The following is a 26,580-nucleotide window of genomic DNA, read 5'->3' on the forward strand; positions in this document are numbered from 1 at the left end:
TGAGTGCTTCACTGTTGGGACTCTACGGCGGCAAGGGCCATGGAAATAAATCCCTTCCCACTATGCATATTACCTATATCACATGTGCTACAAGCTCTCCTTGCTTTTGCTATGCTGTCTATACTCATACGAATATTTAGTTTTACTTTTTTTGGTCATGGGCAAGTCTGGAATCATGCAGACTGATAGCCCTGTGGTTGAAACTATGTTTTTCTTAAAATTCTTTCTAGAGGTAAAACCTGCTTCTCCTCTTTCTGCCTCTAGCAATCCTCCAGATGTGACCATTAATTCTGGGTATTTGGGAACATGTAATCATGTTCCTAAAGAAACAACTACCATCACACTGAGTAAGCCTGAGTCAACTGTAAAAAAGAGTGGGTCTGGCTTGCATAACTCTTCTGAGGAAGATATATCTGATGAACAAAGACTTAAAATGAGGAAGCTATGTCTGATCAAGAGACTTAGACTGGGGAAGTTATGCCTGATCAACAGAGACTTAAAAATGATTCTTGTAAAGATGGTATCATTTGATAGGTGTACATCAGGAAAGGTTGCTTGGTACAGTAAGCATGTCTCTGCAATTAAGAAAGTATATGACAGAGGAGTTCTATTTGATTATGGGACTTATACCCACAAACGTTTAATCATTCTTTCACTTTGTATAACTGTGTAAATGTATTTGCTACCAGCTAGATATGTGTTCATGTCTATAGGACACGCCTAGCTGGACATATATTTTTGGCTTGCTGAAATTGTGTTTTGTAGTACAATATAAATTTGGGGATGGGGATGATTGACCCAGTGGGGGTGTGGAAGGAGAAAGGGTATATTTTTGGATTGTTTTGTAATGATGGAGCATGCATAATGCTGATATTAGGATTTCTTTGAATTAAGTAACCAAAGATGTCACTGTTCAGGTAATCAAGATTATTGTATAAATAAAAATGGCTTGATCTATTTGGAACCACTTGCTTGAAAATCAACAGGTGGTCAATATCTTCCTTTGAGCCAACCTCAACCTGTTTGAGCTCTTGATGGTGTTTGAGTTCTTGATGAGAAATCATCATGTCAGATACCTTATTCCACTGCTGCCCCAGCTGAACTGGAGACAAAAACCCCCACTACTGGGGAGCCAGCCTGGTCCACCCAAACTTCCCCCACTGGCTGTAGAGGAGGAGATAGTGGTGGGAAAGCTTGAGACCTCTGTCTGCTCCGATCCACTTCCATCTCTCTCATGTTTCACTTCACCATTGTGTCCACCACGCCCAGAACACTGTTCTGCTCACTTGGGGTCAGATCAAAGCCCTTACTTCATGAGCCAAGATTTTGCCTCGCAGTTTTGTTTGTTTGTTTATGGCTGTTATTGCTTTGCTCTCTGTTCAGGTATTCCTTTAGATTTTTTTGTTTTTTGTGGCAAGGAAGGTCAATTCTGCACTTCTGTTCCTGAGCCGCCATTGTTCCATCCCATCACTTGTGATTCTGACAACACTGTAGTTGTGGTAAAGGACTCTAAACCGATGGGGTTGGAGGTAAGATTGTGATGCATTTGTCACTCTCAAGATGTATGATATTCTAAATTACACTAGATACGCTGATGGCTTGCCCATCTGTTTTCCACTGTAGGTCTCTCTCCTCAGCACGGTTGTATTTCTCTTAATTATAGAACCTTATTGACTAATTTTCCTAAAGGGGAATCAGACGGTAACAGATACCTCGGGACTTGCAGCTTTGTTTCTCCTTTTGATGAGATGCTTGCCAGCTGAACAATTTAATCATGATTGGGATATGGTTGACCCAAGAAGTGGCTACCCACCATGGTTAGCCTGAGTGTTTCCCAGTAAAGGAGTTACTAGTATGTTTGAAGAATACCCAGACAACCTTCCTTGCCTGTTTCAGGACCTTGGATTTACAGCTGGAGCTGGTCTCCAGCAAGTAGTTCACTGAACAGGCTCCTGAAGATGGTAGGTGAATACTGGGATTGAAGGAGATAGCATTCTGCCGAAGGGCACTGCATACGTGCCATGAGGTCCCCTGGTTTGAGGGTGAGGCAGAGAATAACAAACTTGTGAAGTATGGTGCCCTGTCCTTCAGAATAGGACAGAGTTAATCATAGGAAATAATAATAATAATAATAATAATAATAATAATAATAATAAACCTTGAGAAAGGTGGTGCCCTGTCCCTCAGAATAGGACAGCATTCAACAAAGGAAATTACATAATAACTTGAGAAGTGTTGTGCCCTGTTCTTCAGAATGGGAAAGCAAGAGTCAAAGGAAATTATTTTCAGTATAGATATCATAAAACAAATGGTCAGACCTAAAGTTCTTAATGTTTCTACTAATTGGGTTTTAGGGTCTTACAATTTGTTCAAGAAATTTGCCCCTGGTTTTCATACTTGAGAACTCTTGATTTAGATGTTTGGGAGAGAGTAGGAGTTGATCTTAGGGCTTGGTTCTCAGAACATGAGGGTGAAGAAGTCTCTATTCCTGTTTTCCCATTGTGGGGCTTTGTTTGCACATCTGTGACTCATGTTAATGAGGATGTCTCTTTGAGTCCTGAATCTTATGGAGTTAGCAAAAGAAGTCCTTAAGAATTCTTTGAAGGGATCCCTTCCTCCTTCCATCCTCTCACTAAACTCTATCCTCTCAAACAAGTGCTGGAGGAGGAGGAGGAGGAGGAGGAGGAGGAGGAGGAGGAGGAGGAGGAGGAGGAGAAATGGGATGAAACTCCTCTGGATACCAGAGATGCCTTTGATTTAGAGATAGAAGGAGCTCTATATCCCAATCCAGACTGTTCTCATCTAGGGAGACCTAACAGAAGCACAGAGAGACCAAGGGTTAAATTTAAAACTCCCCTGAGAACAGTAGGATTTTCCTGCACTTTACAATAGGCTACTGTAGATTATGGACCCTTACACAGGAAAAGTTACAGATGGCCTCTCAATTGGCAGAGGAACAACTTAAGACAGGTCATATCAAGCCTTTAAATAGTCCCTGGAGCACTCCCATTGTTGAAGGTAATATATTTTAATCTCTCTCCCTGGTTGTTGCCTTTTACAAAACAGTACTTGATAAATTTGGGCTTAGGGTTGCCCTTCAACCCCCCCCCCCAAATAAACAAACAAAAAAACCAAAAGAAGAACAAAAACAAAACAAAAAACCAACAACAACAGTTAACAACAACAAACCAGACTGAACCCTCATATTCTTATTTAGGAAGAAGTATAGAGAATGACTTTGTCACCTCTCACCTTTGTCACCTTGAACAAACAAGTTACAGACCCTAAATCATTTCAAAGATTATTAGGTGATATTAATTGGCTCAGACCATATTTGAAATTATCCACTTCCTAACCTAGGCCTCTGTTTGATATACTTAGGGATGATTCATAGCCTAGATATCCAAGGACACTTACCTCTGGAGCTCAAGAGGCTGTACCAGTTATAGAACAAGCTATTGCCTCACACAAAGTGACAAGATTTGATTATACTATGTCCTGGCTCTTGGTCGTTATTTCAACAGACCGTACACCTGTACACCTACTGGCTATTTATGACAGGATGGTCCTTTGGAATGGCTTCATTTACCTGTTTCTTCCAAGGAGGTTTTAGCTTCATACACTGATTTGATGGCCACAGTAATGTTAAAAGCCTTCCCTAGAAGCCAGGAATGTTTTGGTCAAGATGTTTCAGAGAGTATCGTACCTTACACTACTGAACAAGTAACTATTTTGCTCTCTGAATCGGATAATTCACAGATTGCTACTTTGGGTTTCACAGATTTTATAAACATTATTTGCTTCTATGGCCTCTTTTGCAGTTCGTCCTTAGACATATTTTCCCTCCCATTTGCCATGTTTCTCCTTTACCTCCCCATGCAGCCTTGGTAATTACCGATGACTCTTTTAATGGCACAGCAGCATCTATTAATGCTGAGCCACGTTCCTTTTCCACAGAGGGGACTTTGGCTCAGAGGGTGGAGCTTAGAGAAGTTCTTGCAGTATTTGATTGCCTCTCAGACAAGACTTTTAACCTAAGTGCAGACTCCTGGTACACTGCTTCCTCACCTTGAAACTGCTTTGCTTCTCACTACACAGACTTCTGTGTTTTCACTTTTTCCACAGCTCAAGCTGCAGTCCATTCACATTCTTTCCCATTTTTCACTGAGCAGACGCATGCCCATTCTCAGCTTCCTGGTCCTTTACAGGTGAGAAATGCCTTGGCAGATTTGTTTACCCGCCCCACTGTTTGCTCAATGCAAGAACATCATAAAGACCATGCTCCTCTGCACCATCGAAGCACTTCCTCTCTTCAAGCTGAGTTTCACATTCCACATGAAGCTGCACATGCTATTATTAGAGACTGTTCCACTTGGCCTGTACCTTTTCACCTTCTACCTATGGGGCTAAATCCCTAGGGTCTTCACTCTACTGACCTTTGGCAAACAGTCCTGACTCCCTTTCCTTCGTCTGAAACAGTCTGGATAGTTTACCTAGGATGCTGACATACCTGTTTGAGCTCTTGATGGTGTTTGAGTTCTTGATGAGACGTCATCATGTCAGATACCTTATTCCACTGCTGCCCCAGGTGAACTGGAGACAAAAACACCCACTACTGGGGAGCCATCCTGGTCCACCCAAACTTCCCCCACTGGCTGCAGAGGAGGAGATAGTGGTGGGAAAGCTTGAGACCTCTGTCTGCTCCGATCTACTTCCATCTCTCTCATGTTTCACTTCACCATTGTGTCCACCACGCCCAGAACACTGTTCTGCTCACTTGGGGTCAGATCAAAGCCCTCACTTCATGAGCCAAGATTTTGCCTCGCAGTTTTGTTTGTTTGTTTATGGCTGTTATGGCTTTGCTCGCTGTTCAGGTATTCCTTTAGATTTTTTCTTTTTTGTGGCGAGGAAGGTCAATTCTGCACTTCTGTTCCTGAGCCGCCATTGTTCCATCCCATCACTTGGGATTCTGACAACACTGTAGTTGTGGTAAAGGACCCTAAACCGATGGGGTTGGAGGTGAGACGGTGATGGATTTGTTACTCTCAAGATGTGTGATATTCTAAATTACACTAGATAACGCTGATGGCTTGCCCATCTGTTTTCCACTGTAGGTCTCCTCAGCACGGTTGTATTTCTCTTAAGTATAGAACCTTATTGACTAATTTTCATAAAGGGGGACCAGACGGTAACAGATACCTCGGGACTTGCAGCTTTGTTTCTCCTTTTGATGAGATTTCTCCAGGGGCCCTTACAACCACTGAGGATACCGCCTAGTTCCTTGTCCAGCTGCTTGCCAGCTGAACAATTTAATCATGATTGGGATATGGTTGACCCAAGAAGCGGCTACTCACCATGGTTAGCCTGAGTGTTTCCCAGTAAAGGAGTTACTAGTATGTTTGAAGAATACCCAGGCAATGTATATAATTGCTCTGTTCCTAGTCACTGTTATGATTATAGGAATTATTTAAATACCAGTAAAGTCTGCTTTCCTGGAATGACAATATACTTAAAAAGTTCTCTCCAATTAGTAATTTGTTTTCTGCTGGATGAGTGCCTTCTACTTTTCTAGCTAAACCATCTGACCATCCCGTCCTCCAGAGACATTTATATAAAGATTTCACTGCAGCCAATTAGATTGCCATTAAATGTTCCTTGCCAAGAAGTTCTTCATTTTACTCTGGGCTTTTGGCCTATGTTACCTTTTCTTTTGGTATTTTGACAGAAAGTTTGCTCAGTGTTCTAGTATTAGAGAAAAAATTCTTTTATGATTCCTTTTGTGTTGCGTAATAACCAATTGTACTAATCAGACTTTGTTTGTTTGTTTGTTTTCTTGTTTTTTGTTTTTTTATTGTTAGGCGACCTTCTTAGGTTCTTTTTCCTGTAAACTTGTCTCCATGGTTTGATGATCCTGGAGTTTATGCAATGGCAAGTGTGCTTCTCTCAGTCCAAGTGCTTTATTTTTGCTCTTATGTTGGGAATTTCAGGGTGGATCTATCTCTCTAATAGCTTTTGTTGCTGCGTCTACAGCAGCCTTGATTCATCAAGTCCACACTGCAGAACATGCTATCACACTTGCTAAAAATGTTTTCATAACTTTTCTTACACAGGAAAGAGTTGATGAAGGTTTTTCAGATGGAATTAATGTTTTACAGGAAGCTATATTGTATATGGGAACTCAAATTCAAAATTAAGGTTAAATTTACCACTGCCTATGCAACTAATTGTAAATAAATTTCTGTTACTCCCTTAGATTATACTTGGGACCAAGTTCAGACTCATATTATAGATACATATGAAATAACTCTAAGATTGATTTAAATATTCATATGCTTTGTGAGCAGATTGCAGCATACTCCTTTATATCTGCCTTCCACTGAAAAGATGGCTGCCTTCTTTCTCAGTTCCATCCAGTCTTATGTTTCTAATATGATTTCTGGTCTTTTCTTACTTAGCTACGAATCACTGTTGGGTGTTTCTTATTTTTGTTATTATTTTTCCAGTCATCCTCCAACAAGTAAGTTCAGGTCACCATGTTGTATCTCATGGTGTCTGATATCTTCAATTAAAAAATAAAAAAAAGGGAAATGGTGGTAGTGTCTTAGTTAGGATTTAACTGCTGTGAGTAGGCACCATGACCAAGGCAACTCTTATAAGGGACATCATTTACTTGGGGCTGGCTTACAGGTTCAGATGTTCAGTCTAATATCATCAAGGCGGGAGCATGGCGCCACCCAGGCAAGCATGATGCAGGAGGAACTGAGAATTCTACATATTCATCTGAAGGCCATTGGGAGAAGACCGGCTCCTTTGTAGTTAGGAGGAGGGTCACATTGCCCACCCCCACAATAACACACTTCCTTCAGTAAGCCACATCTACTCCAACAAGGCCATATTTCCTAATAGTGCCAGGCATGTTCAAACCACCCCAGGTGGGCATGGTATCGTGGCAAGGACCATGGATGCACTCTTTCACTTGACAAGGAACAGTGGCAAATTTGGTGGCCTTTATGATTATCACCTCGGTTGCATGTGCTATAAGTCCTTGCTCTTGCTTGTGTTCTCTAGACTCAAAGCAATATCGAGTTCACTTTGTTGGTTATGGGCAAGGCTAGGATCAAGCAGGCTGAAAGCGCTGTGGATGATTCTGTTTTTCTCAAAACTCTTTCAAGGGTAAAACCCTCCCTTTCTCTTTCTATCAATCCTCCAGGTGTGACAATTAATCCCGAGTGTGATGGGACTTGTAATCATGTCCATAGAAAAAGAGCTACAGTCATGCTGAGTAAGACCATGGCAGTTCTAGAGAGTAGTAGTCTCTGCTTGCATAACTGTTCTGAGGAAGCTGTGTCTGATCAAGACAGGCTTAAAATGGGGAAACTCTGTCTGATCAACTGAGACTTAGAAAACAGCGAAGCTATGTCTAATCAATAGAGACTTAAAAATGGCACTTGGAAAGATGGTATCAGAAATTGATAGGTGTATATCAGAAAAGGTTGCTTGGTAGAGTGAGCAGAGTGCAATTTAAAAAGAATTATGACAGAGGGGTGCTATTTGATGACTGGATTTATATCCACAAATATTAATCTGTCTCTCAACTTTCTTAACTATGTAACCACATTTGCTCCCAGCTGGGTACGGGGTCATGTGTACAGGACATGTCTAGCTAGACATTTATTTGTGGCTTGCTGAAATTGTTCAAGTTCAGTGCAAAATAAAGTCAGGGGTGAGGTGAATGTCCCGGCAGTAGTGAGAAAGGAAGAAGGAAAATTATTGGAGGTGTTTTGTAATAATGGAGATTTTATGCTGATTTTTTTAAGTAAACTAACCAATGAAGTCACTGGTCAGGCGAGCTGGATTGCCATTACATAAATGAGATGGCCTGAGGTGTCCAGGCACCTGCCTGTAGCTGATCAGGGTCTTCATTTGAGCCTACCCCCGCCCCCTTGCCTGTCTCAGGACCTGAGCCTTGTCTCCAATATTGCCTATTCAGAGCAGTGCTTGAGAGCTCTCCCTGGTGGTGAGAATAAGGGAGAGCCAGTGAACTGTCCTGAGCTACTATCTAGGCCCTGATCGATCGTGAGTTCTAAATTGGCTCTAAATCTGTATTATCTGTGATCGGATGCAATGCACAAAAGGAGCAGTTGTGCTATTCCAAAGCTGCAGGATCTTTATGACACGGGGTAACAACAGGATAACCAGGAGGCAGCCTGACAAGGATCCAACATTGGTGGCCGAGATCTCCAACTAGGCCAGTGCAACGAACATTTGCAAGTGGCGATGAGTGAACAAGGAGGTTTACTATGGCACACCCTGACTGCTACAGCTTCCACGATGCGATGTTCTCTATGTGGTGTGTGTGTGTGTGTGTGTGTGTGTGTGTGTGTGTGTGTTTTATTTGAGGGGGAGGCTACAAAGCCAAAGGGTAGATATGAGGAGATAGGAAAGTGAGGAAGACTGGAGGGCATGATATGAAACTCACACAGAATCAATAAAAGTTTTTTTTTTTTTAATGTTAAGATTATAATGTCCTATGTATTGCTAAGACACAGGATGTTGTCAAGGGAATTGCTGTGAGGATATTAAGTGGAGTTAAGTAGAATGTTTCCCCAGAGAGGGATCTGTTCCTTGGTGTTTTTTTTTAAACATCACTTACTTTCTTTCTTTCTTTCTTTCTTTCTTTCTTTCTTTCTTTCTTTCTTTCTTTCTTTCTTTCTTTCTTTCTTTCTTTCTTTCTTTCTTTCTTTCTTTCTTTTTCTCTCTCTCTTTCTTTCTTTTCTCTCTCTCTCTCTCTTTCTTTCTTTCTTTGCTTCTTTCTTTCTTTCTTTCCTTCTTTCTTTCTATCTCTGTCTGTCTCTCTCTGTCTCTCTGTCTCTCCCTGCCCCTCCCTCCCTCCCTCCCTCTCTCTCTCTGTCTGTCTCTTTCTCTCTGTCTCTGTCTCTGTCTCTGTCTCTCTCTCTCTCTGTCTCTCTCTCTCTCTCTCTCTCTCTCTCTCTCTCTCTCTCTCTCTCTCTCTTCTCCCTCTCCCTCCCCCTCTCTCTCTTTTAAGGAGCAGTTCATTTTTAAGCTGAATAGGTTAGCAAAAGCTGCCAGGTTTACTTGGGTTCAGAAGCTTCACTGCTGCACTGGAGTGTCAATCAAAATTCCACAGCCATTCTTGGATACTTGGAGGTGGAGCTAAGTGGTGAGCAGCAGTGATTTGACTTTGGGCAAACAGGGCTGGAGATATCAGTGACTCTGTAACCTTGCAGCTGCATTTTGATGGTTCCTTTACACTTGTGGTCTTGCCCTCTCTCATCGGACTTCTAGCTGATTACTCCTTTGTAGTAAGTGAAACTTACCTAGATGAAAATTTAGTGATCTTGACTTGTGCCTGCAAATCTAAAATCGATTCCTTTGTTAGGATTATTTGGTGTGTTCTTGTAAAGTTGTTCAGTTTAGAGAATAATTGGGATTTTCTCACAGACAGAGGAACAAGTGGGAAGTATTATATGTATCCAGATATCCTGCTTAAACTTGTAATTGAGAAAGTAGATACTGTGTCAGCTCTACTGATTTTACTATGATGCTTATGTTACTAAGTGATAAAAAGGATTCAGAAATATTTAAAATTATAATACCATATATATGGCATTAGAGGGACATCTTATCTTAATGTGGTTAAAAGGGCATATTTTTATACATGCCTCTATTATCTATTTACCTGTTTATCGGTCTCTGCCTCTCTATCTGCCCATCTGACTGTCTCTCTGCCTATCTGCCTATATATTCATGTATCCTAAGAAGACTTAAATAGCAGATAGTCTTTTTTTTTCCTAAAGCAGGATTCATAATAAACATTATAACCAAGGCTTAGGCTAGAAAGGTTTTGCAGCAGAGTGTCTGTAATCTTTCAGAAAGAAGAGTATGTCCTTGCCTGTGACCGACAATAATAAACAGAGGTCACAGGCAGTCCATGCTGCTGGCTTTCCTGGCATGGTGCAAGTCAACAGGTCCCTGTGAACTATTTCTAAGGTGATTTTGCAACCTTGTCTTTTTTTTCTTAAGCTAAAAATTTCACCACTGTGATATGTAAATCATTTAACATAACCTACTGAAACACTGATAAAATAGTTAATAGGGTAATAAGAGACACTAAAATTCTAAACTTAACTTAAAAAGTTTTCAATTCACAAATTACTACCAAGATGTTTTCATGGTAATACGTTGCTGATAATAGAAGTTGTACGAAATCAGGTATTGGGATTAGGCAAAGTTGTAGGTACCATTTTATTATTGCTTCCATACAATAGTTCTGCTAGCCAATGCTTTATGTTTTGACTTACATTGTGATGCAATGCTCTATAGCAATATTTGAACAGCTTGACTGTAGTTACGTTACAGGGTTGGCAATATTGCCTAGGGAATTAGAACATGGGGCAGCAGGCCTAGTTAGGCTCACTGGGCACTGGGAGAATGCAGAGTTGAAAGTGTTTGTAGATCAGAGGAGATAATGTTAACACTTACGTTTTCCCCAAATCACAGCTTTGCCTGTGTCTAGATCTGTCCAATTCTCTTTCTCCCTTGGGCAACTAACAGCTGTCCTTACATATTGTAGACAAACTATACTTTCACAATTTCAGATAACTTTACATAATCTAACTTACCTAAAGCTTTACATACCATCTGGAAACCAAAGTATTGTATTGTATAGTAATGTTACAAAACTTATTTTATATTAAATGACAATAAATTCATCAATTTTAGAATTATGCAATTAACTATCTCTAAAGAGCTAGATGCTGTGTTTCATCTTGTTTGTTGAATGAATACATACTTATATGAATTACTGATCATTTTCTGAACTTAATTTTATGCACTTAGCACTGTAAACATTCAAAGAATTCCCAATGCAAATACTGTTTCATAAACTCCAAGCATATCCACACAGGGGACCTACCTGTAAGGGTCACTGCTTTACTGCATAATTAAAGAATCCTTTATTGGATTTGGTACCACAACAGTGATATTTGCTCTCTAAAGATGATGAAAGATCAGTAGAGTCCTAGTGCAGTCTGTGGAGCCTCAGGTTGCTTAGAAACTCTGTGACTATGAGCTTGCTATGGCAACGCAAGTTATCAGTGACTGCAAACTTAGCTGGCATTCTGCTACATCTCCATATCTTACTGGTAAGAATATTCAGAAAATAGCTTCTGTAATCTCAGTAGATTTATTAGTTATGCAACCAGGATAAATGGTATGTTAATAGACTCAAATATGAAAGTAGCTATTCTAATAGATTATACATACATGAAATTTATTTTTGCTCCTATATGTGCTCTATTTCAAATTTATGTCTGCTGTTTGCTCTCTCTATGTATATATATATATATATTTTTGTATGTATATATAAATATACACACACACATATATACATATATATATGTATATATGTATGTATGAGAGAGATAACTAGGTGTGGTGCATTAAAAATATGAGAAAACAAAATTGAGACAGAATGTTATATAAATGTTGCAGCAAGTATTTAATAAATTTGACTCTTTAGTTATACTTACATATTCTACAAATATAGTAGAACTTACTGTTATTTTTATTTTGTTTTACTAATTCACTAGCAGACCATATATATGTATATGGTTATATAGTTTCTCCTTTAGATCTTACATTAATAACTATGTAATCTGCTACATTAGAAATCAAATTCCTTTGGTGAGGATATTTAAGAGATTACTGCAAAGGACAGGGAGACTGCCATCCTTTTAGTTTGTGAAGTATCTTATCACAGTGTGTTTAGCTTTTTGTAGCTAGCTCTGCTATTAGAATCAAGGAGTAATTTCATTGTTGTCTACATTTGTACCATGTAGAATCTTTGCTTTTCCTTGAGCTCTCTATATGTAAGTACTGTGCTTAGCTTATCTCAGTATTAGTTCCAGCCTTGTGTTTATCACTATCAGTAGCAGAGGCTCTCCTGAGACAAGACACCACAGGCTCTATTGCTGCTCTTTTCTCCTGGGCATTATCATTTATGCATTTTGTTTTGATATTTAAGTGTTCACCCTGTTAGTATTTCTCTTGAGAGAAGTAACAACTTGACTTAGGTTATTACAGAAAACATCACAATTATTATAGATACTAAATTTTTTATACTTTTATTTATTTGTGGTTCTATAAATGGTCAGCATCTGTGAATTATTTAGTAATATGCCTCAACTTACAGAATGGCAGAAATGTAAACCCAGAGCTTTGGGCTGTTTTCTGGAGTTAATGGTCCACTGAAAGCCTAATCCAGAGCTCTTTAACATTCTAATGAACTTTAATTAAGCAAATCATGTATTGCATAAATTATTTTCCCCTTTTATATAAAAAGAGATTCTTAGCTGCACAGCAGTGGCTCACACCTTCAATCCCAGCACTCTGAGGCAAAGGCAACCAATCTCTAAGTTCAAAGACAGCCTGGTCTACAGAGTGAGTTCCTCTCTCTAACAAAGCTCCACAGAAAAATTCTGTCTTCAAAAGTCAAAACTCAAAATACAAAAACAAAACAAAACAAAAAACAAACAAAAACAAGAAAGAAAAGAAATGACATTTTTACAGCTTGTACAATATATCCTTTTTTCAGTTTATCCTTTTTTACAATATATCCTTGTACAGTTTCCCTTTTTCTACTCCTCTCAGTTCCTCTGAAAGTTCAAACCCATCTATTTTTATGTATGTTTAGATGGTTAACAGTTTACAATAAAATTCACTTTGTTTTGTTTTGTTTTGTTTTAGATTTTCATGACAGGGTTTCCCTTTGTAGCTCTGGTTGTGCTGAAACTTGTTCTGTAGATCAGGCTGGCCTCAAACTCACAAAGATTTATCTGCTTCTACCTCACAAGTGGTGGGGCTAAACATGTGAACTACTATCACCCAGCTAATAAGTTCTAAGAGCCGATATAGCTGACACCTTTTGCATGTCATCAGAAGTTTCAGAAGAGTACATGGTGGCTCTGTTTCCTTCTGTTTTACATCTTGAAAGCCATTTTTACAACAATCAACTTAAAGCCTTCTTTTATGGACTTCCTTTATAGAATTTGCTTACAAGATGATCTAAAATATTTAGGTAATGCATATTTTACAGTAGTATTCATTTGTGCATTGAAATTATGACCCAAATATCTTATAGAATGGAAGAATTCAAGCTACCCATGTAAATATTTGCTAATGTGACATAAATATGACATATATCACATATATATGTCACATTCAGTTTTTGTTTAAGCAAACTATACCTTTTATTGGTCACCTTGCATGCTTAATGTCTACTAAACCAAAAAATTTACATCTGGGAAATTACCATCCTTTTAAATTTTGTATCAGATAACTGGAAGAGGCAAGTATTTAGCATGTCTCTTTTAAATGTATATCTTGATAATAGGCTATTTAATACTTATTCAGTGGATATTTGAACAAATTTATGTTTTGCTTGCTGTTTAAATAGGATATATTGCACAAATTTAAAAAATAATTCCTAATAAATACATTATAGAGACTCTTTTATAATCTTCTACCTTGATACTGAGAATTTGAACTTGGGAATATGTTGCAATTTCTATGGCAGGAATACTAAAGTATTCTTAAGATACACAGAATTATGAAATGTAGTCATACAGTATCTTACTATAAATAGAATATTTTTCTCTTTTTTTCTGTTCTTAAAAAACATTATTTCAAACCCTCTTCTTGTCCACATTTGATGAATTAAAAGGTTGTTTACAAGTTAGTTGTTTTTTTGTTTAAGTCTATATGGTTAGGCTGATGAGGCTCTCCTGTGCAAGCAGGAAGACCAGGGTTCAGATCTCCCGCATCCATGCAGAAGCCAACTCCAGTAGTGCACATTTGTATTCAGAACACTAGAGAAAAGAGAATAAGATAGGCAGATTTTTTTCTACTTTCTGTCTAGCCAGCCTAGCAGAACCCATGCGCTCTAGGTTCAAGAAGAGACCCTCTCCCAAAAAATGGTGTGGAGAGCAATTGATGGTGGCAGGCAATATCAAACTCTGGCTTACTATCACACCAAGGGGCCTCTGAATGCATACATGCTTATATGCACTTGTATATTCTTTTTTTTTTTTTTTTTTGGAACGAAGTGCATTTTTAGGTGTTTCCTTGCACTCTCTCACCACATTTTTTTTATTCGATATAATTTATTTACATTTCAAATGATTTCCCCTTTTCTAGCCCCCCCCCACTCCCCTAAAGTCCCGTAAGCCCCCTTCTCTTCCCCTGTCCTCCCTCCCACCCCTTCCCAGTTCCCCGTTCTGGTTTTGCCAAATACTGTTTCACTGAGTCTTTCCAGAACCGCACTTGTATATTCTTAAAAAGTAAAAATTTGACACTGATTCCCAAAACAGTGTCAACGGTCATCATTACTAGATATTTGGTGACACATGATTTTGAGAACAGCATCTTTTTATTATTTTATAAAAGATCTGAAGATATTAATTTGAAACAAATGTTATTATGTTTTCTTTAACCTAGAAAACTCATAAAATATTGAAGTCTTTTTCAAAGTTCATGACTTACTGAATTGTGATGGATTAACTTAGTCAAGTGTATTTCTTTTTTTTTCTTTTTTATTTTTTTTATTTGATATATTTTTTATTTACATTTCAAATGATTTCCCCTTTTCTAGCCCCCCACTCCCTGAAAGTCCCATAAGCCCCCTTCTCTCCCCCTGTCCTCCCACTAACCTTTATCTTTATATATTGAACCAAATTATTCAAAACACACTCATGTACTCTCATGTCTTAGGTTCTTCTAAAATAGATTATACAACATCATTTCATTGTACAACATCAATTCATTCATCATAGAATTTGATGAAAATGGAATGTGTGATCTATTCATTGACTGTTATTTTGCAATTAGAAAAGTGTTGCATATTATTAATTTGAACCAAGAATGCATAAAAGAAAATATTACCACAGTGCTTATATCCAAATGACATAGCAAATAAGCCAGAAAGTGATCAGTCAATAGCAAAAGTTCAAATTTTTAATTTTGATCACTTGAAGAATTTCACATATTTTCCAAGAATAGAGTGACATGTATGAAGTCAAGAGAGGAAGCCTCAGAATAACCCGCAGTTTTGGCTGAGACATGTTTCACTCTATTTAGATGTGGTAAGCTGCCACTGGAAACTGCAAAGCGTATCATAAAATTGATAAGATGTGCATATCCACAAAAGCAGTCAAGGGCCACAGGAACTTATGGTTTCCTCTGACTTAAGAACTTATGCGCATGTATGTGGACTTGTAACATGTTGGTTTGGATGTAATCCCAAACTCATATACTTAAAAGCAGATGTCATTTTGAAAGAAAATTGAATCCAAAAAGGATCTCAAATCCTCAAAAATAAACAAGTACACAGTGACTGCAGAGAAACTAAGGAAAAGATCTAGGAACGGTCTGAAAACTTTTTATGGAATCTTTGTTCTGGGGTACTCATCCTCATAGCTTTTAATAGGCTTGCATAAAATGTGATTATTGGGTGTTTGTACAGATTCATTTCACTTCAAATTTTTACTTACTTCTATCCAATTTCCTCCAAGTAGTGTGATTATCAAACTTTCCCCAAGGAGTTGTTGAAAATGAGAAGAAAAACAGGCCTAGCAATAGCTTGGAGCACATCCAAAAAATATTTTTAGAGCATAGAGCAGATGGAGGATGGTTCTCCCAGCCTTATACATGGAACTTGGAGAACCATGGGCCACCCTTACCATATTCACTCTGAACATCAAAACACTATGTTGCTAACAAAGACAGTTTTGTGGAGCACCACAACATATACTCTGATTTCATGAGCATCTCACTGTGCACTTTCACCCATGAGCTAGAGACATTAGAGAACAGAGCGATTTGAAGAATGGTTTGCTAACCACAGCTAAGAGGCTGTGAGCTTTCAGAGCCCAAACAAACAAAGGTGTGTTCTGAAAGTCTTGCATGACCTTTTTTTTCTCCTTGTGTATTCCAAAGGTCACAAAACTTGTTCCCTAGTAAAGTCATTTGAAGGTGACATTGCATAGCACCTAAGGTTCTACAACCTATTACTGTTACAAAAGTTATAACCAGGAGCAAAAGAGAAAAGTTACTTTCATGAGGATAAGAGAAGATAGTCAATGGAGTTCGCAGTCACTGGCGTAAAGATAGGATTCATGATGCCTAAACTTATCTTAAAGAGACAGAAAGATTTTTTTCTCCATAGCCCACAGGGTGAAATGCTTGAATTACTGTCATCACGCAATAATGGGAAGCAAACATTAATGATTCTGCTATGCTGTCAGGGCCAGGCAAAGAATGAATGAGTTAAACTTCTGTTACCCATTGCTTAATTTTGGAGATTCCTAAGAGATCATTTCTTCTTCTGATGCACAAGGATTGAACTTCTTTTATCTATGCAAGTAACAACATCCACCACAAATAACACACAGGGCCATGGGAGGGTTCCCTATTTTAGGGTGATTTGGAACTTATACTCTGTCATATTCATTACAAACTGGTAGCATGACATTTGTTATTCTCCTTGAGTCCATTGTTTTCTGGGATGTAATCATAAAAACAAAACAAAACATGAAATAAAGGGCAGTGGTGGCACATAATTTTTATCCCAGCATTCCAGAGGCAGAGGCAGAGGCAGAGGCAGAGGCAGGGGCAGGGGCAGGGGCAGGGGCAGGGGCAGGGGCAGGGGCAGGGGCAGGGGCAGGGGCAGGGACAGAGGCAGAGGCAGAGGCAGAGGCAGAGGCAGAGGCAGGCAGATCTCTGTGAGTTCAAAGTCTCTCCTGGTCTACAATGTGAGTTCCAGGACAGTCAAGCCTACACAGTGAAACTCTGTCTCAAAAACCCACTACTACTACTACTACTACTACTACTACTACTACTACTACTACTACTAATGATAGTATGAAACAAGGGCATCTAAATGGTTCATAGCAATCTAAGAAAAATATTTTGTTCTGGAAGCTTTATCACCTCATTCAGTATAGTCTATATTTTTGTAATTTAACAGCACATAAAATTTTTGTGTGTATATAGTTTGGGAAGCATTGAATCATGCTTTGCTGAAACTGAAGAAACATTACTGGAGTATAAGATGTTACCACTTGAATGTGATGGTTGAAAATCCTAAGCACAGTTTTTTTGTCAGATTTACTTATTTATATTTATTTATGTGTCTGACTGTTTTGCTTGACTATATCTAGCTGAACAATGGGTGTGCTTAGTGCAACTGGAGGTTAAAAGAACCTATCAGATCCTTTGGAACTAGAGTTACAGGTGGCTGTGAACTAACATGAAGGTGCTAGGAAGCAAATCTTGATCCCCTGCAAGAGTAGGGTGTACTCTTAACTGCTGAATCAAATTTCTGATCCCCTAAGCATACATTTAAAGATCTCTGGGGTTTGGTTTAAAAAGTAGCAGATTCTTGAAAGATGTAAGTTATTGACTTTTCTGTAAATAGATCTTCAAGGGCTGAACTAGAGCCATGAGACTGTAGGGCTGGACACATTGCTTTATGTATAAAACGTAAGTGAGGGCGCACAGTCACTCAGAAGCAATGTTCATGCCAAGTGGTTCTTTGAATGTCAGGGCAGGAGGATCACACTTCTTCATTCAACAACAAAAAGCATCAAAGACATATTATTTTCTATGTGGTTAAATTTGAATTAAGCTATTGTTAGGTAAGATACTTCTTAGAATATATCTCCCCTGGCTTTACAAGGAAGTCTAATTAAGTTTCCACCCATGCCTTGGGAACAGTCAGTGACTTTGCTTGTGTGTCTGCATATGTATTTAACTCTTTCAGAAGCTATATTTTGTGTTGGAACTTTAAACATAAGATACAAATATCAAAAGTTATTTATGAACTTTTGTTTTTATTTTCATTTTTAGCACAGGCTGGTAAGTCTCAGAATGAATTCTAAATAAGTGGAACAAAATCACTAAATCTAATGTTTAATGAAAATGGAAATTTTTCCCTTTTAAGGTATTTATCATGTGCTTCAAATATATTACTGTTTAAACAGCATAAAATTGTGATATTATTTTCAAATCACAAAGCATATTATTTAGTTCAACTCAAGGGCCAAACCATTATTCTTTTTCTTAATATATTTTTTTTATTAACTTTATTTTTAACACCCCTCCCCTCACACACACTTCAGGAACCATTATAGCCTGGCTTTGTTATGAAATACTTCATTATTAATATTCGTTTTTCCTCAATTAAAATAAATGCTTTACTTTCTGCCATGTAACCTTGAAGTTAAGACATTGAATAAACTTTTTCATGTGTTGGTCTTTATGTATTATCTCAATGCTTGGTTTAGCTGTTACTTAGTGCTATGTCCTGCTATTTCAACTCATTGTCCACCGAGTCATCTTTGTTTTACCAGATTTTTTTTCTTTCCTTCTTACGTCTCCCTTGTACCATATGAACAAATATCCTCAGGAATTATGTTGAAATGAACTTCCTTAGGGTATATCTTTCATAGTTTAAAAAAATCATGTTCCTTTCCCTCACCTTACAGAGTTAAGCTGTGTTAGTAAATTGTTCACGTAAGAATTGGGTCTGCCAAGACTTTTCACTGTTCCATGAGATTTGCATATTGACCTACCCAAGCCCACATGAGAATTTTCCCCTAATACAGAGGTGTTCTCTGTTCATTCTTTCTCATTTATGCACAGCACCTACTATGGCTTCTATTAAGCATGTAAGTAAGGTTCTTAATGCTTCTGTCACAAATTCTTTGGATAAATTTGGGTTATGTGATGTTAGTATACAGCTTTTTTTCTGCATTTTGTCTTTGAGAGGATCCTTGAAATTTTCTTTTGAAAGCAAGATTAGCAATCTCATTTATATTTTCAATATTTTATTAGAATTGCACTACAGCATGTTAATATTCTGTATTTTAATGAGACAAATGTAATATAGCATGCATTCAATACTAATAATTAAACAGGCTAGACATTGAAAAGCCTAGATGTATGCTCATATTCTATATCAGTTTAAATGTAATACTCACATGTAAATTAGGTTTGCCATGGACAATCTTTATTATTTTCAGAATATTAAGTAATAAATGATTTCATTAGTTTACTTTGTTAATTAGTGTTGATTTAATTTATAGGACATTAGAATGCCATTTTATCTTATTTGATTTCTAATTATAACTTGTTCATTGTTTATAATGTGCACACATAATTTTCTTCTTAATATACTATCAGGTCATTTTAATTTTATCTCTAACCATTAATTTGAAAAGAATACATAAAACCAGATATTAAGAGTACATTTAACATTTCTTATTTTATTTAATATATTGTTCTTGTATTTGTTTGGGGTGTGGGTATATGTGTACTGTGGCTCATGTGTGAAAGTCATAGGTAGCTTTTGGCTGTCTTTTTCCAAGTTCCACCATACTTTCTAGGGAGTAATCTTAAGAACTTTGGATTGCATGGCAAGTGCTTTTTACCATGAACCTTCTAGCTGGGACATTTATTATTTCTTCCCCTGGAAAAGGACTTTATGTTTGTTTTCACAAACATGACCCCAGAGATCTTAGTGTTTTTCTGGAGTCTAATAAGAGGGCATAGTGGTCAACTGAAAGAATCCAAACATAGTCCAATTTCTAGTGGATAGTAAATGCCCAGTGTGTCAATACTGCCAGTTTATGACTATCTTAATATTAAGAATTTTTGTTATGTAATCAATATACATTTACAATTTTAGTCATACAGATGTGTTGCTTTTTATTTTCAACTCAAATATCCTAAACAGTTGTCAATTATTGTGAATCATCAACAACCTCGATTTTCATGTAAACCTACATTTTAAAAGTTATAGCCACTATATGAGTTTTATTAAGCTTGAGGGTGTAGGTAGACTGTGTGGGCTTCCACTTCCACTGGTGAAAGACATGAGTGACACAGTGACTATGTCATGCGCTGTTCCAGATACTATTGTGAACATATGAGCATTAGACATGAGTCATGTGACCCCTCCTCTAGTGTTCTTGTAATGTGTCTGTCATCTGCCTCTTAAATATGTCCCAATATTTGTGTAGTCAACGTATTGCACTTCCTCTTTTCACAAGAATTGAGCTGTGTAAAGCAGCTCTCTAGACTACTGCCATGAAGGATTTTTAAATAGTTATCAACTGCAGGGTAAAGGGTATTATTTTCATAATCTCAAAACAAAGAGAGACATTTTAACAGGGGCAAGACCTTTAAAAGCAAATAACAGAAAATTAATGAATGAAATACTAAAATTCTATAGTCTAAAAAATATTTTAAAAGGGCAAAAATTTTACTTAGTTTTATTGCTTAAATTTAAATGACTTGCTTAATTTACAACCAGATAGCAACTTCCCTTTCCTCCTATTCTTTCAGTCTTTCCCTCTCCCCTCCCATCCTCCACCGAACTCCTTTCCTCTTTTCTTCTGAAAAGGGGAGCCGTCCAATGGATATCAATCAACCTCAGCATATTAAGTTGTAGTAGGACTATCTGACTTTATTCTATTGAGACTAGACAGAGCAGCCCAGTAGGGGGAAAGCAATCCTAAGGCAAGCAATGTAGTTAGAGACAGCACCTGCAGCTGTCATAAGAGTCCGATTTGAAGATCTAGCTGCACAACTCTTACATATATGCAGAGGACCAGGCTGACATTTGTAGGTGAACATTTTTAAAATGTCAAGCATCATTTTCTGCTTCTCTACTAAATAAGAGAAAAAGATAAAAAGACCTCTGAAGGAAAAAAATGGCAATATTATCAATAAGTGTTAAGGTAAAAATGACAAGTAGGCTTTAGAAAATAGGATGAAATTTGTTTAAATAATTACCACAAGGTCAACAACAGAGCCTGACAAATGTACTTAGTAAAATTCAGAGCTCTCTGTAAGTCAATGTGGACAGTGGTTGAAGGCTTCTCTCCTATTGCAGAGTGCTTATGATCCTGTTCAGTGCTCTGGGGAATCATAGCTAAACACATGTAATCCTTCCTCATAGGAAAAACATACCAGCAGTCACGTGAACAGCACATAAAGGCTAATCAGTTGTTGGTCTTCTCCAGCCATGATAAGTGATCTTTGGAAAAACAAAGCAAGGAAGAAACAAAGATTTATAGGCTCAGGAATGGGAGTGTCAGGAACAGAACCCTGACTGACTGACAGGCAGCTTTAGGCATTGTCAAGAGTTGCACACTAAACAAAGCATTAGTGTTTAATACCCTTTTTTATTTTCATCATTTGTTTGATTAAAAGAAAAAAGTAGAAGGCACATTAAGTTTGATGATCACCTCACAGTGTAAACATACATATATAGTATACATGTACAGCATACTATATACAACTTTGGCATTTTTTCATATATAACAACAAATCTGCAGAATAAAACACACAAAAACAAACCATAAGGGATGGCTGCATAGATCCTGGTGCACACTTACCTAGTCATACCTAATAAGAACAGGATTCAAACCATTATCTTCTCATGTTCTCATGGCAAAGAGACTTCCCAAAGAATTGAACCTCAGTTGACTTAGGGCCATTGATGTTTCTATCCTATCATTCCTATCCTATCTCTTTGCTTATGGCTAGAACAGCTATCTCTAAGAGTATCAGAACTTCCTGTGGAACACATTGGCTCATAATACTGTATCAAGTGATATTTAAGGATCAAAACCTAGGCCTGGTGAGATAGCTCAATCAGTAAAGCACTTGAAGATTCCAGTCCTGTTCTCAGAATCCATGTGCAAAGGCCAGGCCTGATGTTTCTAGTCCCGGTGCTGGGAAGTTAAGATAAACATATACCTGGAGCTATATGGCCAGACATCCTTGCATAGTCACTGAGTCCCCGATGCTAGTAAAGACCTTGTTTCATAAAACAACAAAAAAGAAATAGATCACATATAGAAGAATAATACCTGCAGTTGTATTCTATCCTCCACATACATGTGTATATATGGATATGTGCACCTGTATTAATGCACATACAGGATTACACATATATGTACATACCTTCAACTCTCCATACACACACACACACACACACCAATTCAAGTCTTTCCTCTTAACTGAACATAGCGTACACTGTATTAGTGCTCAAGTTGTTATTTCTTGAAAATTCATGTTGTGGATTTGACTCTACTGTGTGCCTTTTGCATCTTGAGTAGCAAGAGCTGTTGGCTATGAGGCTGAACAACATGTACCAGTGGTCTCTGAGAATGTAACTTTGGTGTTTTGGCATGCTCAATGGAATATGTGACATTTTACTCTCTAGAGAAAGTCAGAAGATACAGATGACATTAGTGTGACTAATAACCACCCAAGTGAATGCAAGGTTCATGCACACATCCATTTTCAGGAAACATCTTTTTCTGTTAGTGCTCATATTTTCCTCATGTTGTATCGGTCTTGCCAATATTGTTAAATATTCTCTTTAAGACTTACTTCATCTGCTCTTGTGTTGGAAACCTATCTCTGGCTGGTTGTGTTGTATTTTAATGCATGAGAATTAAATCTGAGAAAAAAGTATTTATATCAAAAAGATTGAAGTCCATAATAGATATGTAGAAAAAACACAGTCACAGTTAATTCTTTACAATTCAATATTTGTATTGTATTCTTTATCCTCCCTTGTCATATCATGCAATGTAGATAAAAATTTTCACAGTTTTAAGAGGATTGCCTGTGGTTTCCTTTCCTATAAGTAACTCCTTCAACATGAAAAGTTTGTATTCAAAATTTATATTGAGAGTTTACAAGATGGTTTCAACTCTTTTTCCACTGAAATCAAAGTCAAACCCCCAATAAACCTGAAGTATGTTAATGACCTCTTGATAATAGTTAAATGAATATATTGGTGTCTTCCCCCAGGACACCTCAGAAAAGCATAAAGCATAATGAAAGAAAGAGTTTCAGATGTTCTCCTGTTACTTTTCACCCCTATAAGTGAGAGGGAGATCTGCCAGGGTTACACACCAATGGCAGGCGCAATGTAACACCAAGGACTGACTTAACCCTGAGCTTATGATCTAAATATATTCTTGCCCGTGACACTTAGGTTGCTTCATTTCAGGAGTGACAATTTTCTAGGGAGCTTGCCAGCTTTTGGCCAGGATAACCTTATGAGGGTTTTGTGTTTCTGGTACTGGTTTCTTTGTGAGACTAGTCTTTATATTATAGATCTAGAAGTGACTGAGGTACAAGAGATGCTATGTGCAGTAGTAAATAGAGTTGTTTGGTACTTGTGGTTTCTATTTTTGGATGAAGATATCTGGGCTAATTTATTTTATAAGCATGTCACCATCTTCTTGAAATTTCACCTAAATTAACAACAAAAATGACAAATAGTTAAGAACTTCCACCTAGAACAATGGGCCATTTCCTTTTGTAAAGTTTGTTTGTCATCCTTGTTGATTGACAGAGTTTCCAATTGTTTTCCAAATTATGAATCTGAGATTCTGCAGGTTCATACTCCCTGGTATAGACAAACACTCTTCTTAGCACTTTATGGTTTGAGATTTGCACGCTTTGTTGTGACAGATCATCGAGTTCTCCAATTTACTTCTCCCTTGCTGCAGTCCAGCATCTGGAATAATGATTACATTCGAAAACAAAGTATAGAAGGGGTGGCTCCCTTAATCAGTTCCGTTGGTTTTCTGGCTTCTTACTTACTTGGATGGGAACAAGGCCAAAGGGGAAAAAAAAGACTGCTGAGTATTTCAGATGTAGGTGATGGGTCCTCACCAGAAATAGACCCCTATGCGCTTAACCAGCAGCGTAGTGTGACTTTTTTCTCTTCTATTTTTTTCAATTCTGCTGGCAACAAACCACCAATTGGCATCTGACACTGAATATTTTTTTAAAGCTCATTTCAACTCTCACACACATAAGTAGTAGGGAATTTAGGGTAGGAGTTTTCTACTGAGAACCTTTTCTTCTTCACAGCTACCTTCTGAAATGTGTGGAGCAACTGGCTGATGGTTTCCTAGCCTTTCAAAGGTAAGTTATATAGTTTTTTTCCCCTTTACATTAAAAAAAAAAGAAAAAATCTTATACCTTTACACTGAGAGGAGATAATAGTATTTTAAAGCACTTCTTATGAAAAATGTCAAATGAAGAGTAAATTCATTGCTTTTTTTTACAGTCTCAGGATTTATTGAATAGTTATGTGTTCTTTACAGATCTTCCTACATTTTTTTTCTGGATACTATTAAAATTGTGTTCAGTGGCCAGTGATATTTTAGTTTATGATTTTTTTTATATCATGTGTATTTTGCAACACTCCTTTGTCAATATTTAAAATGATTCATACACCAATTTAGGTTTTATTCAAACTTCTCTATTTAAACATGACTTTTACTTTAAATATGATGAAGAACATTTTTTCAAGAGTATTGATACAGTGGGATTAGTATATAAAGGAGTTGTAAATCTTATACTAACACTGTCTTGAATGTAATTTGTTAACTATTTGCTGCTGTTCAGTTTCACTAGCTTGTTGAAGTTTCAATGGACAATTTTTGGTGAGCTTGATTTTTTTTTCTACACAGTTAGGAATAAGGCAGGTATTACATATACATTTACCAAGCACTTTTCTTTAGTGAACAAAAATATTTTACTTACCAAAAGGAGTGTGTTATTTCAAACGATGACCTGAAATTTAGTTAGTGTGAATCAGTATACTACTGAAATGTAAAAATAAAAGAAAATTAGTGCCTTTGAAAATCAAAAAATCTTTCAAATATTACTAAGTTATTTCCCTAAATCATATTTTTGGGTCTAAAGGATAGATAATATATTTTAGAAAAATTATCTATCTAATTATTAACTGTTGTTAACTATCTAAATAACTATAAATTAACTATCTAATTATTAACTATTGTTAGCTAAGTAACTATAAATGGCATAAAATTTTTATAATAAGTTTGAAATGGTTTTGAAGATGTAAGGATCCCAGGACTTTCCAGTCCTTTCATAAATAATTTTATAAGTTGGCAATGTCTTTTGAAAATCTAAGAGAAGTTTGTTGTACATATTGCTTTGTAAATAAGAAAATATAAAATATTCAAAAATTTTACTAGTTGATTTTCAAGTGTCTTTTAGAGTATATAAATGAACAATGTAGAAATTTTTTTTTACTAAAATAATTATTGAACCAGAACAATAAACCAAATTCAGATTAACAGATAACAGGGTGGCCTGGGGAACATATTAAAGTTAACAATGGGTGGGGTACTTGTACAGAGTGTACTGAAAAATTTGGAATTCATTTTGAAAGTCACAGTTGCTGCTCTTACCTTTAATAAACATTATGGTTATTTTTCTTTAATTTGAATAATTTAATTTTTTGCTTACTTTGTTTTTGATTTCCTGAAGGAACCAATTATGTTACTATTTTGTGATTTAATTCAAAATTTTATAGTTAACTTACTAAAATTTTCAAGTGTATGGTCTGATGGAGTAGCTATTTCACCACTGAACAAATATTCAATATTACATGTGCAATGTAAACAAACCAGATTTTATAGAAATTTGAAAATATTTACATGATTTTTATATAACCACATTTACTGCAGTTTTGCACGTTATGATATTTGGCAACAAGGCATTAGTTGTTACTACATTATAGTTGCTCAAAAGAATATTGCATAATACTTTAAATTCATTATTTGGAAAAATTTAACTTCTTATTGAGCACACTCGTAACCTTTCTTAATCTGTGTCAAACTCAGAGAAAATAGAATAACAAAATAATTTGCAAACATACACAACTTAATATATATTTCCTAACTTCAGATTTTAACCCCTTTAAACCTTGTAGTAATATTCTAACTATAGTAGAAGTTAGAGTGAAGAAAGAAATACTAATGGTACCTAGGTTCAATGATTACAAATATTTTTACAAGTGCATCATATATATATGGTCTCACTTCATTTCTAAGGTTGAAGTAGACAGAATCCAGTTCATTCCTATATCTATTCATTGTTCAAAATTTGTAGACTCAGTTTATAGATGTTATGAAAAATTGACTCTCAGGCTTAGGAAAGCAGGTAATACTTCTTGGATACTCCATCAGTTGTTCTTTGGGTTTATTGCTCGTTAATGAAATTTTCCTGTTGTTAAGTTTAAGCCAATATGTCCAAAGGGATCAATTCAAACTTACAGTAATTCCAAGTTAAGGCTCTAACAGATAGAGTTAGCTTTGAAGGATTTTGGGTATTGTATGTATAATATAATCTCCTTATTAATTACATAAGGATATTCTTTTTTTGTTTTTTATGTTTTTTCTTTATTTTATTTTTTTTTATTGAGTATCTTCTTCATCTACATTGCCAATGGTAAAACCATTCCCAATTTCTCCCCTCCCAAAAGTCTCCCTCCCCAAAGATTCCCAACCCCTCCTCCCACCCCTGCCTCCATGTATATGCCCCTCTACCCAACACACTCCCACCTCCGCCCCCCATGTCCATTTCCCTTTGTTGGGGCCTCTATTGAGCCTTTACCTGACCAAAGACCACTCCTCCCATTGATGCCCAACAAGG

The 26,580-nt window shown here is 36.9% G+C and overlaps 1 protein-coding gene across 12 annotated transcripts in view; it reads left to right on the forward strand.

The window, feature by feature from the left end:
• Window positions 1-26,580, forward strand: part of Cd36 (CD36 molecule) — a 91,026-nt gene that overhangs the window by 27,399 nt on the left and 37,047 nt on the right. For 2 of the 12 annotated variants that reach the window (XM_052173116.1, XM_052173123.1), the window contains exons 1-2: window positions 1,309-1,529; window positions 23,983-24,036. The exons of 1 other annotated variant lie outside the window; for it this stretch is intronic. The gene's annotated coding sequence lies outside the window, so the exon portion shown is untranslated. Of the gene's footprint in view, window positions 1-1,308; window positions 1,530-4,834; window positions 5,020-9,213; window positions 9,324-23,982; window positions 24,037-26,580 lie in introns of those variants that run through there. 9 more of the 12 variants (XM_052173117.1, XM_052173124.1, XM_052173114.1 and 6 more) reach the window with 6 other exon arrangements.

This window comes from Apodemus sylvaticus, chromosome 2 (assembly GCF_947179515.1).
Source record: "Apodemus sylvaticus chromosome 2, mApoSyl1.1, whole genome shotgun sequence".
NCBI lineage: Eukaryota > Metazoa > Chordata > Mammalia > Rodentia > Muridae > Apodemus > Apodemus sylvaticus.